Raw genomic sequence first — 13,785 nt, 5'->3', positions numbered from 1 at the left:
AGACTCTGCCAGAAACCAGTGCAGGTGGTCCCGGTGGTGATGGGCACATTGGGTGCCGTGCCAAAAGATCTCAGCTGACATTTGGAAACAATAGACATTGACAAAATCACCATCTGCCAACTGCAAAAGGCCACCCGACTGGGATCTGCACACATCATCAGAAAATACATCACACAGTCCTAGACACTTGGGAAGTGTTCGACTTGTGGTTTTGTGATATGAAATCCAGCATATCTATCTTGTTTGCTGTGTCATAATAAAATAATAATAATAATAATAATAATAATAATAATAATAATAAGTTTATTTATTATTCAGGACTCCTCCCTACCTAATGTGACCTTAAATGATTCTATTGCACTTTATCTATTCACGAATTTGTTACTCATAATGTGCACCTTGCTTATCCACTATTGCAACCTCATTGTTTTTAATCTGATGTTTTAATTCTGCGTTGTGTTTTTTCGCCTATTGTGTATATTTTATTATTGGTTTCTGTTGTTGTCCTTTGATGTGTCATATTTTATCATTGCTTGTATTTTGATTTTACTGTAAGCCGCCCCAAGTCCCCTTCGGGGGAGATGGAGGTGAGATATAAATTAACTTATTATTATTATTATTATTATTATTATTATTATTATTATTATTATTATTATGACACAGCAAACAAGATAGATATGCTGGATTTCATATCACAAAATCACAAGTCGAACACTTCCCAAGTGTCTAGGACTGTGTGATGTATATTATTATTATTATTATTATTATTATTATTATTATTATTATTATTATTTTATTATTATTATTATGACACAGCAAACAAAATAGATATGCTTGATTTCGTATCACAAAATCACAAGTCGAACACTTCCCAAGTGTCTAGGACTGTGTGATATATTTTCGGATGATGCGTGCTGATCCCAGCAGGGTGGCCTTTTGCAGTTGGCAGATCGTGATTTTGCCAATGTCTATTGTTTCCAAATGCCAGCTGAGATCTTTTGGCACGGCACCCAGTGTGCCCATCACCACCGGGACCACCTGCACTGGTTTCTGCCAGAGTCTATAATTATTATTATTATTATTATTATTATTATTATTATTATTATTATTATTAATTTAACACACTGCCCCTGGTGGCGCAGTGTGCTAAAGCATTGAGCTGCTGAACTTGTGGACCAAAAGGTCCCAGGTTCAAATCCCGGGAGCGGAATGAGCGCCCGCTGTTAGCTCCAGCTCCTGCCAAGCTAGCAGTTCGAAAACATGCCAATGTGAGTAGATCAATAGGTACTGCTCTGGCAGGAAGATAACGGCGCTTCATGCAGTCATGCCAGCCACATGACCTTGAAGGTGTCTATGGACAATGCCGGCTCTTCGGCTTAGAAATGGAGATGAGCACCAACCCACAGAGTTGGTCACGACTGGACTTAACGTCAGGAGAAACCTTTACCTTTATATTCACCCCTTCAGTTGGAGAAGCGCTTTGTCCCTCTCCTGATGTGCGTGAATATTTATCAGGCCCATCCGGGCGTCGGACCTTCTTATTTTTATGCAGCCTCTCCATCTCACTTTGAAGCCGTGACAATTTTATCACCCCGTCCTCCTCCTTCTCCTCCTCCTCCTCGTTTTGCCATTAAAAAGATGGATCTGCTCTCCAGTTCGATTTACCCCCTTAAACCTGCCTCGCTGAAGCCATAACTGGCGAATGCGTCTCTTGCTGTTGACAGGCTGCGCTGAGTATTTATGGCACGTGGAGGCAGCCATGGAGGCAGGCCTGTGGTTTCGCGGAGGCAATTCTGTCCGGCCCTGAGTCGAGAAACCAGAGTTCAACTCAAGCTTGCATTGCAACACAACAGGAATTGCATGGAAACAAGATTTCCCTTCGTATTCTGTAATGCAACATGTTGTTTGTTTTTGGATTTTATGAATAGTCCCATTAGAAAATGCATAAGGATGAGTGTGGACTGCAACTCCCATCAACCTGGGGCTATTTTCCTTGAACCCTGGCAATAGATCAGGTTGGCCATAGGTGGCCTGTGTATCAGGTTTGGTTCTGATCCATTATCAATTGGGTTCTCCGCATGTGGATGGACTGCAACTCCCATCATCCAGGGCCAATCCCCTGAACCCCACTAGCCCTTAAACTTGATCATGGGGATCTGTGTACCAGGTCTTGTCCAGCTCCTTCATTGGTGGGGTTCACAGTGTTCTTCGCATGTGGATGGACTACAACTCCCATCATCCAGGGTCACCACCACCCCAACCCGATTAGTTGTTAAAGTTGATCATGAAGGGTTAGTGTGCCAGGTCTGGTCCAGCTCCTTCATTGGTGGGGTTCACAGTGTTCTTCGCATGTGGATGGACTACAACTCCCATCATCCAGGGTCACCACCACCCCAACCCGATTAGTTGTTAAAGTTGATCATGAAGGGTTAGTGTGCCAGGTCTGGTCCAGCTCCTTCATTGGTGGGGTTCACAGTGTTCTTCGCATGTGGATGGACTACAACTCCCATCATCCAGGGTCACCACCACCCCAACCCGATTAGTTGTTAAAGTTGATCATGAAGGGTTAGTGTGCCAGGTCTGGTCCAGCTCCTTCATTGGTGGGGTTCACAGTGTTCTTCGCATGTGGATGGACTACAACTCCCATCATCCAGGGTCACCACCACCCCAACCCGATTAGTTGTTAAAGTTGATCATGAAGGGTTAGTGTGCCAGGTCTGGTCCAGCTCCTTCATTGGTGGGGTTCACAGTGTTCTTCGCATGTGGATGGACTACAACTCCCATCATCCAGGGTCACCACCACCCCAACCCGATTAGTTGTTAAAGTTGATCATGAAGGGTTAGTGTGCCAGGTCTGGTCCAGCTCCTTCATTGGTGGGGTTCACAGTGTTCTTCGCATGTGGATGGACTACAACTCCCATCATCCAGGGTCACCACCACCCCAACCCGATTAGTTGTTAAAGTTGATCATGAAGGGTTAGTGTGCCAGGTCTGGTCCAGCTCCTTCATTGGTGGGGTTCACAGTGTTCTTCGCATGTGGATGGACTACAACTCCCATCATCCAGGGTCACCACCACCCCAACCCGATTAGTTGTTAAAGTTGATCATGAAGGGTTAGTGTGCCAGGTCTGGTCCAGCTCCTTCATTGGTGGGGTTCACAGTGTTCTTCGCATGTGGATGGACTACAACTCCCATCATCCAGGGTCACCACCACCCCAACCCGATTAGTTGTTAAAGTTGATCATGAAGGGTTAGTGTGCCAGGTCTGGTCCAGCTCCTTCATTGGTGGGGTTCACAGTGTTCTTCGCATGTGGATGGACTACAACTCCCATCATCCAGGGTCACCACCACCCCAACCCAATTAGTTATTAAAGTTGATCATGAAGGGTTAGTGTGCCAGGTCTGGTCCAGATCCTTCATTGGTGGGGTTCACAGTGTTCTTCACATGTGGATGGACTACAACTCCCATCATCCAGGGTCACCACCACCCCAACCCAATTAGTTATTAAAGTTGATCATGAAGGGTTAGTGTGCCAGGTCTGGTCCAGCTCCTTCATTGGTGGGGTTCACAGTGTTCTTCGCATGTGGATGGACTACAACTCCCATCATCCAGGGTCACCACCACCCCAACCCAATTAGTTATTAAAGTTGATCATGAAGGGTTAGTGTGCCAGGTCTGGTCCAGCTCCTTCATTGGTGGGGTTCACAGTGTTCTTCGCATGTGGATGGACTACAACTCCCATCATCCAGGGTCACCACCACCCCAACCCGATTAGTTATTAAAGTTGATCATGAAGGGTTAGTGTGCCAGGTCTGGTCCAGCTCCTTCATTGGTGGGGTTCACAGTGTTCTTCGCATGTGGATGGACTACAACTCCCATCATCCAGGGTCACCACCACCCCAACCCAATTAGTTATTAAAGTTGATCATGAAGGGTTAGTGTGCCAGGTCTGGTCCAGATCCTTCATTGGTGGGGTTCACAGTGTTCTTCACATGTGGATGGACTACAACTCCCATCATCCAGGGTCACCACCACCCCAACCCAATTAGTTATTAAAGTTGATCATGAAGGGTTAGTGTGCCAGGTCTGGTCCAGCTCCTTCATTGGTGGGGTTCACAGTGTTCTTCGCATGTGGATGGACTACAACTCCCATCATCCAGGGTCACCACCACCCCAACCCAATTAGTTATTAAAGTTGATCATGAAGGGTTAGTGTGCCAGGTCTGGTCCAGATCCTTCATTGGTGGGGTTCACAGTGTTCTTCACATGTGGATGGACTACAACTCCCATCATCCAGGGTCACCACCACCCCAACCCAATTAGTTATTAAAGTTGATCATGAAGGGTTAGTGTGCCAGGTCTGGTCCAGCTCCTTCATTGGTGGGGTTCACAGTGTTCTTCACATGTGGATGGACTACAACTCCCATCATCCAGGGCCACCCCAACCCCAACCCAATTAGTTATTAAAGTTTGTCATGAAGGGTTAGTGTGCCAGGTTTGGGCCAAATCCATCATTGGTGGGATTCACAGTGCTCTCTGGATGTGGGGCAAACTACAACTCCCATCATGCAGAGTCATTCCCTTCACACCCTTCCAGTGTGTGCTGTTGGTCATGGGTGGCCTGTGGGCCAAGTTTAGTCCATATCCATCATTGGTGGGCTTCATGGTGCTCTCTGGATGCAGGGGAACTACAACTCCCATTGTGCTGGGTCAATCCCCTCAAATTCCTCTAGTGTATACCGTTGGTCATGTTGGGTCTGTGTACCAAGTTCGGCCCAGGTCCACTATTGGCTGGGACGAGTGCTCTTTGGATGCGGGGCAAACTACAACTCCCATCATGGGTGTTTTGTTGGTCATGGTGGGGTCTGTGTGCCAAGTGTTGTGGTAATCTCTGAGCGGTTAGACTCAATTTAACCCTCTCTGGGGGAGATTCCACCAAAATAGCAAAAGCAAAAGCTTTCAAATGCAACAGTTACTTACACGGGCGAGCAAGAGAAGCCTTTAGGATTGCAATGGACTGCAGAGTCTCAATAAAAGTTCAAAAAATATTTATTCAGGTAAAAAGAACTCCATTGTACATAGAAAGGCTTGGGAGCTGTCTAGTCTACTCTAGACTGGTTTCTAAGGAAAAATAAGAAAGGAAAAATAACCAACATCTACATAGTTACATTTTGCCAGGAGAGATGGCGAGATGCTTCTTGTTAGCTTGAAGAACAAAGGGAGAAGCACACATATGATATAGATATTGGTGGCTTAGGAGCAGAGGGACCCCGCTTTCTCCCACTCCTCGATCCCACTCAGGCCTCGCTCTCCGGCTCCCCGCCTCTCCCCATCATTCCCTGTATTCCTTTCGAAAAGATTAAGTGGAAATCCCATCACTTCTCTCTCGGAGCTGCCAGCAAAGCCCTTGCACCAGAGAGAGAGAGAAAGCAAGCAAGCTGTTCCCTGTTGCCGACAGACAAGATTGCCTAATGGCCCTTGAGCCGCTCATGGGAGGCATCCTCCTCGGGGACAAACCAACAAGCCTTTAGTGTCTGTTGCAAAGAGAAGGAAGGGCCGGCCGTGGCTTCCTCGAAAGCAGAAGGAGCGACAGAGGGCTTTCTCTCCTCTCCCATTGAAGAAATATAATATTGAGCACAACGAGAGGAGAGATCGGGAGAGGATGGGTGGCCTAATTAAGCAGCCGATGCTCAACAACCGTGAATACCATCACTGGGTAAATAATACATCTAGAAAACGGCATCATGTTCCCTATCGCTCCTTAGTCACAGTCTGGGACCCTGTTGCCATGACGTAAAGTCATAAATCCAATTCCAATTGTATTGAATTGCATTTCAACTTTATATCTGTTGGCCCCATTTGCGGAGGCAGCCCCTGGCAGTGAGACCAGGGAGAAGCCTGTTGGCAGAAACCCAGGCAAGTGATCCGCCTGAGCTGCCCTGCTTTGGCGAGCATCCCGATTGAAATCAACCAGCAAGCAAGGAGAGAAGGTGATTTTCAGCCAAGGAAGATTTTATTATCTACAGATAAGATGCTAGCTAGTGATTCAGTCACAAAGTAGATAGCATACAGAATATTTATTTATTTTATTTATTTACAGTATTTATATTCCGCCCTTCTTTCTCACCCGGAAGGGGACTCAGGGCGGATTACAATGAACACATATATGGCAAACATTCAATGGCAACAGACAAACAACATACATTAGACAGACTCAGAGGCATTTTTAACGTTTTTCCAGCTTCACGATTCTGGCCACAGGGGGAGCTGTTGCTTCACCATCCAGTAGTGGCTGTACTTCCTCATTCCTTTCCTCGTGTTTTGCTGGCAGTTTTATGGTGTTGTAAATTAGCCTCCGCGCATAAAGCGTCCCTAAATTTCCCTAATTGACAGGTGCAACTGTCTTTCGGGGCTGCATAGGTCAACAGCAAGCCGGGGTTATTAATGGTCAGAGGCTTAACCCGACCCGGGCTTCGAACTCATGACCTCTCGGTCAGTAGTGATTTATAGCAGCTGGTTACTAGCCAGCTGCGCCACAGCCCGGCCCCGGCCCGAATACAGTTTCATAGCTCTTTTTATACACAGGCTGCAGCCAAGCCTCTAATCCTGACCGGTCACAGAGAGGGGCTTGGCTCACTGGCCAGCATGGGCTGGGAACAAGGGATGATTAAGTGTCGAAAAATGGGGTTCGTTTTACTGAACAGTAAAAATAACAAAGTGATTGAGAGCATTTTCTGGCCCTACCCAGGAATGCTGTTGCCTTGTGAGATGAACATGGCATGGCCCATTATTAGGGCTGGGCTGGCGATTCCAGACCCCAGAGAAACAAAACATCATATATTAATACAATCATGCACTGGGATCTGCACGCATCATCCGAAAATACATCACACAGTCCTAGACACTTGGGAAGTGTTCGACTTGTGATTTTGTGATACGAAATCCAGCAGATCTATCTTGTTTGCTGTGTCATACAATAATAATAATAATAATAATAATAATAATAATAATAATAATAATAATAGTAATAATAATATACATCACACAGTCCTAGACACTTGGGAAGTGTTCGACTTGTGATTTTGTGATACGAAATCCAGCATATCTATCTTGTTTGCTGTGTCATAATAATAATAATAATAATAATAATAATAATAATAATAGTAATAATAATATACATCACACAGTCCTAGACACTTGGGAAGTGTTCGACTTGTGATTTTGTGATACGAAATCCAGCATATCTATCTTGTTTGCTGTGTCATAATAATAATAATAATAATAATAATAATAATAATAATAATAATAATAATAATAATATACATCACACAGTCCTAGACACTTGGGAAGTGTTCAACTTGTGATTTTGTGATACGAAATCCAGCATATCTATCTTGTTTGCTGTGTCATAATAATAATAATAATAATAATAATAATAATAATAATAGTAATAGTAATAGTAATATACATCACACAGTCCTAGACACTTGGGAAGTGTTCGACTTGTGATTTTGTGATACGAAATCCAGCATATCTATCTTGTTTGCTTGTCATACAATAAAAATAATAATAATAATAATAATAATAATAATAATAATAATAATAATAATAATAATAATAATAATGTGATGTGTGGTTTCCAGGCTGTATGGCCAATGTGTTCTCGCAGCATTTTCTCCTGACATTTCACCTGCAGCTGGCATTATTACTGTGAAAGCCTTTGGCAATAACAACAACAACAACAACAACAACAACAACAACAACAATAATAATGTGTAATAGTGCAAAGCCACACTTGGATCCTGGCTTGCCTCCCAGTTTCGGACTCAACTGTGCAAGTTTCGACCTCCTCCGGCACGCCACGTTCTCCTGCATTTGGCCATCGATTTACTTGTCTCTTGTTGATATTTTTAGCTCCCCATCCCATGCCACCCCCAAAGCCGATGGGAAGAGGGACAGGATTAGCTTCCGCCCACCGGGTTTCAGAAGCAGGTCACCGAGTCAGGATCTGTTTCCAAAAGAGGCCCTTCCGCCCAAAACAACGTGGCTTTTCCTCCCCGTATTGGGTGACTCGCTTTGGAAGCAGATGTCAGATGGACGGCTGCAATAAATCACTATGACCATGAGTTCAAGGCCAGCCCGTGTTGGAGTGTGCACCCGACCATTTAAATAAAAAATAGCCCTGCTCGTTGTTGACCTAAGCAACCCTAAAGACAGTTGCATCTGTCAAGTAGGAAAATTTAGAGACCGCTTATGTGGGGAGGCTAATTTAACTAATTTAAGACACCATAAAAATGTCCAGTAGTGTGCAGAAGGATGAGGAAGTACTCCATCAAGGACTCGGTGTCACAAGTGGACAGTGAAGTGGCAGCTCCCCCTGTGGGCAGAATCGAGCATACCCTCATGAAGCCAGAAGTTGGAAAATGTTAAATTGCCTCTGTGTCTGTCTATATATGTCACTAGCTTTGCCCAGCCACACGTTGCTGTGGCTTATGGGAATCCTTTGTTGGCCAGATGGAATAGCAGTGAATAGCCTTGCATTCCCAAAGCCTGGCCGTTTTCTGGAGTAGCTGGAGCTTTTTGTTGTATGAACGTAGAGGCATGGATGAGGGGTTGTGCTGCCAAGTTTAGTGTTTCTGAGATGTGTAGTTTTGTTGTTTTGTCCTAGGCTGAAATTTCATTACCCTTTTATATATATATACTAGCTGTGCCCGGCCACGCGTTGCTGTGGCGAAGTCTGGTGGTCTGGGAAATAAAGTCTTGAGGAATTGGTGGTAGTTAAGGTCAAGGGTAAAGGTTTTCCCCTGACATTAAGTCCAGTCGTGTCTGACTGTTGGGGTTGGTGCTCATCTTGAATCTACACTGCCATATAATCCAGTTGAAATCAGATAAACTGTGTTTTATAGGCAGTGTGGAAGAGGCCTGATTGAAGTGGCCCTAGGCTGAGTGGGTTGCTAGGAGACCAAGTGGGTGGAGCTTAGCCTTCTAACTGACAGCAGACCAAGTGGGTGGAGCTTAGCTTTCAAACTGGTAGCAATTACATAAAAACAATTATTCCTCTCCCTCTAATTAGGACTTTGTTTTTCTTTTTGTTATATGAACGTAGAGGCGTGGATGAGGGGTTGTGCTGCCAAGTTTAGTGTTTCTGGTATGTGTAGTTTTTTTGTTTTGTCCTAGGCCGAAATTTCATTCCCCTTTTATATATATAGATATAGACATGTCTAATGGCATTAAATGTTTGCCACGTGTATGTACATTGTGATCTTCCCTGAGTCCCCTTCAGGGTAAGACAGAAGGGCGGGATATAAATACTGTAAATAAAAAAATAAATGATTGAATAAATTCACTTCTCAAGCCCTCTTGTCCCAAGATGGTACCTTTTAGATGCCGCCTCAAACTAATCTGTCCCAGGACTGTGGATATGTAAAGTGCGGTGAAACTGAGACAATCGCATAGTGCAGACAATTTCTTGGGTGCCATTCTGTCTTTGTGGAAACCGGCCTCCCGTTTAGGATTTAGACTCGCAGAGCAACGAGAAACAGACGGGTTCCTTATGGGTTTTGGAACTTCTGGAAGGCTGCGCTTGGAAGCCAGCGAAACCTGGAAAGGCACAAAGGAAGGGAGGCTGATGGAATCTGGCAGGTTTGGCTCAGCCGGTGGAGAAACCCGTGGCCAAAAGGCACGGGATCAGCTGGATCAGGCAACGAGGCATGGCTTGGTTTTCACAAGACAGACGAGCAAGATTGAGCGCTGGCGACGCTAAAAACAGAGGGAGAGGAATGGCAAGGCGGCAAGACGAGGAGAGTTTCCCCTTACATCTGTCAAAAGGTTTCACCTGGCTGATAAGTCTTTGGGTTTGGAAGCAAGTGGATCATCTGGGTTGGATGAAGCTCTCGTCTGCCTTTTGGGAAGCCAACCACTCATGGCAAAGGCACTCCATCTCGGCTTGCAAAAGCTGCCGAAATCAGCGGATGAACTTGAGCCATGAATGTGTTCCCTTCTTTCCAGAAAATCAGTTTTTTGGGGAGTCAGATGTGTTTTCCATCTCCAAAATATTCTCTTTCTTTCTTTCTTTCTTTCTTTCTTTCTTTCTTTCTTTCTTTCTTTCTTTCTTTCTTTCTTTCTTTCTTTCTTTCTTTCTTTCTTTCCTTCCTTCCTTCCTTCCTTCCTTCCTTCCTTCCTTCCTTCCTTCCTCCCTCCCTTCCTTCCTGACAATGCCATCTAAATTTATGACATCCAATTACCATTGGCAACCCAACGGCCTTTTCTTCCGCCCGTCCAACAAAATCTCGCTTTGTGGGTGGCTGCGAACAAGAACAAATTAAAGCCCTTTCAGCCTCCTTTTGGAAGCCTCTCCCCGGCCCGATTCTGAGCTTCTCTGCGGCCGCAAGCCGGATCGTTTTACGCTTTCCGAAACAGCAAAACCAAACAAGTATTTAGAAGAGGCGATCGCGTCTCCACATTTCTGTCGTGCTTAATTCCTCGATCACAGAACACAGAGGCCGAACAGGAATCTTCTGGTTTTGGAGGGGAATCCGATCTTCGGGGTGTTTGGAGCCTCCTGCCAGGGATCCGAGGGCGGATTCCAGGCCCAAAGGAAAGAGATGGCATTTCTGGGTTTGTGCCTGGGTTTAGCACTTCAGCTCTGCAACGTTTTTCATACATTCGTGTAGACTTAATTTGGGCTCAAGAGAAATATGTACGAGGTTTGAATGAAAAGTACTGCCTCCACCTTGGTAACTCCTCAACACAGGGCAGTCCTACTGGCTTGTTCAGTAGACTCTCATCTCCAGTTCCATTTGGTAGGAAGCCTTAGCATTGAACAGTTGTGTTGTTAAAGTGCGAAGTATGGAACCCTGCGCAGACGGGGAAGCCTTAACATTGAACAGTTGTGTTGTTAACGTATGGAACCCTGAGCAGATGGGGAAGCCTCTCTCAGTGGAGGTCTTCAACCGTTGGATGTTCTTCAGCTATGGATTTCCTGCATTGGGTTGGACTAGATGACCTTTTGGGTCCCTCCCAACTCAAGTCTCATGTCTTGATGTCTGGAGAAGCTAATTCCTTCAAGGGTTGCTGGTGGTCCTTCCTCTGGTCTCTCAGTGGAGGTCTTCAACCGTTGGACGTTCTTCAGCTATGGATTTCCTGCATTGGGTTGGACTAGATGACCTTTTGGGTCCCTTCCAACTCAAGTCTCATGTCTTGATGTCTGGAGAAGCTACATCCTTCCAGGGTTGCTGGTGGTCCTTCCTCTGGTCTCTCAGTGGAGGTCTTCAACCGTTGGACGGTCTTCAGCTATGGATTTCCTGCATTGGGTTGGACTAGATGACCTTTTGGGTCCCTTCCAACTCAAGTCTCATGTCTTGATGTCTGGAGAAGCTAATTCCTTCAAGGGTTGCTGGTGGTCCTTCCTCTGGTCTCGTTGGACGTTGGACGTTCTTCAGCTATGGATTTCCTGCATTGGGTTGGACTAGATGCCCTTTTGGGACCCTTCCAACTCAAGTCTCATGTCTTCATGTCTGGAGAAGCTACATCCTTCAAGGGTTGCTGGTGGTCCTTCCTCTGGTCTCGTTGGACGTTGGACGTTCTTCAGCTATGGATTTCCTGCATTGGGTTGGACTAGATGGCCTCTGGGAAGCCCGGCTATTGAACGCATTCCTGATTGAGGTTGGGCCAAATGGCCTTTGAGAAGCCTGCCCTCCAACCCTGTTATTTCCTGCACAATGGAGAACTTGTGTGCATTCCCTGAGCCGACATAACCCACTAATGGAGCAATATTATAGCCTAGGTCTTCTTATGGCTTGCGACTGTGCGCACAGAGCCACAATTAGCCTGCTGTGGCGTTGCATTGTTTCATTCTAATAGCAGCGTAGAGTTCTCCTATAAACAGATATTAGAGCTCCATTTGGAAAGATGAAAGCAATCAATTAATGAAGCCCCGTCTATTAATTAAAGGAGCGCTTTTGCGCCTCCTCCATCCCTTCCCTCCTTTAATGCATCTGCCTCTGGAGTGGATTTGTCAACATCATAACAATATTTAAACAATCAACATCTCGGATCCACCCCTTTGATAGAAATGGCTTTTTGTAGGATTTGAAAAACTTTCAGCCTGGGATTTAAAAGGCTTTCCTGACTTGAAGCCTTGAAGCACTTACGACACTTTTCTGGAGAGAAAACAAACAAACAATAAAGCCTTCCCTTCCAGTGCGATTTGAAAGCAGGGTTGTTGTATGTTTTCTGGGCTGTATGGCCATGTTTCAGAAGCATTCTCTCCTGACGTTTCACCCACATCTATGGCAGGCATCCTCAGAGGTTGTGAGGTATGGAGAAACTAACCAAGGAAGGTTTACATATACAGTAGAGTCTCACTTATCCAACATAAACGGGCCGGCAGAATGTTGGATAAGCGAATATGTTAGATAATAAGGAGGCATTAAGGAAAAGCCTATTAAACATCAAATTAGGTTATGATTTTACAAATTAAGCACCAAATCATCATGTTATACAACAAATTTGACAGAAAAAGTAGTTCTATATGCAGTAATGCTTTGTAGTAATTACTGTATTTACGAATTTAGCACCAAAATATCATGATATATTGAAAACATTGACTACAAAAATGCGTTGGATAATCCAGAATGTTGGATAAGTGAGACTCTACTGTATCTGTGGAAAGTCCAGGGTGAAAGAAGAACTCTTGTCAGTTGGAGGCGAGTGTGAATGTTGTAGTTAATCATGGTTGTTGTATGTTTTCCAGGCTGTATGGCCATGTTTCAGAAGCATTCTCTCCTGACGTTTCGCCCACATCTGTGGCAGGCATCCTCAGAGGTTGTGAGGTATGAAGAAACTAAGCAAGGAAGGTTTATATATATATCTATGGAAAGTCCAGGGTGAGGGAAGAACTCTTTGTCAGTTGGAGGCCAGTGTGAATGTTGTAGTTAATCACCTTGATTAGCATTGAATAGCTTCATCTCCTGGCTTCTCCTGCCTTTGTTCAGAGTCATTAACTTTGTTGTATGTTTTCCGGGCTGTCTGGCCATCTTCTAGAAGTATTCTCTCCTGACAACAACCCTGTGATCCAGGCCACGAAAGCCTTCGACAACACAAAGAATATATATCTTGGTTTATCTAAAACTGACCAATGGCTGAGGGTCTTCCTCACCTTCCAGACCTACTTGGCATAAATGATACCTGTGGCCTCACTTGTTTACTCTGAGCTTTCTTCTTTCTTTAGAGCTTCCTGCAGAGGCAAAGCTACACAGGCAATCGTTGAGTATTTTCTGGCTTATGGTCCCTTCACTATGCTCCGCTATCAAAGCACTTTGCCAATTAGGAGTAATTAAGGCTCATTAGTCCAAGGACAGACATTACAGAGTGCCGGGATTCCGCCAGCCTTTAGAGAGGCACAAAGGGAAGATCACTTGGTTGTATCCCGACCTTTCGCTCACCTCGATTCGGGAGAGTTTGGACCCGTCAATCATCATCCACTCAAAAAGAATGGGGAGGGAGGGAGGGAGGGAGGAGTGATTGACCCTCGCTGAACCTGCCATCTAATTGGTGGCATTTGTTGTTGCTTGTTTCAGAACTTGGGAAAGCATCGTTTCCGGACCCGGCTGCTGGCATATGGCAAAGCTCAGGGAAAGAGGGCGAGAAAGTGTGACTTGCCCAAGGCCACCCGACCCGTGGCCAAAGCAGGGATTGGAGCTCTCAACATCTCCGGAGTCATAGGGTGCAACTACAATGTAAAGTCAATGCAGGTTGACGCCACTTGATCTGGGCCGGGTTGT

Source organism: Anolis carolinensis, unplaced genomic scaffold, assembly GCF_035594765.1.
Source record: "Anolis carolinensis isolate JA03-04 unplaced genomic scaffold, rAnoCar3.1.pri scaffold_12, whole genome shotgun sequence".
In the NCBI taxonomy this organism is placed as follows: Eukaryota; Metazoa; Chordata; class Lepidosauria; order Squamata; family Dactyloidae; genus Anolis; species Anolis carolinensis.
The sequence above is the reverse complement of the archived record's forward strand: the minus strand, read 5'-3'. Positions refer to the sequence as shown.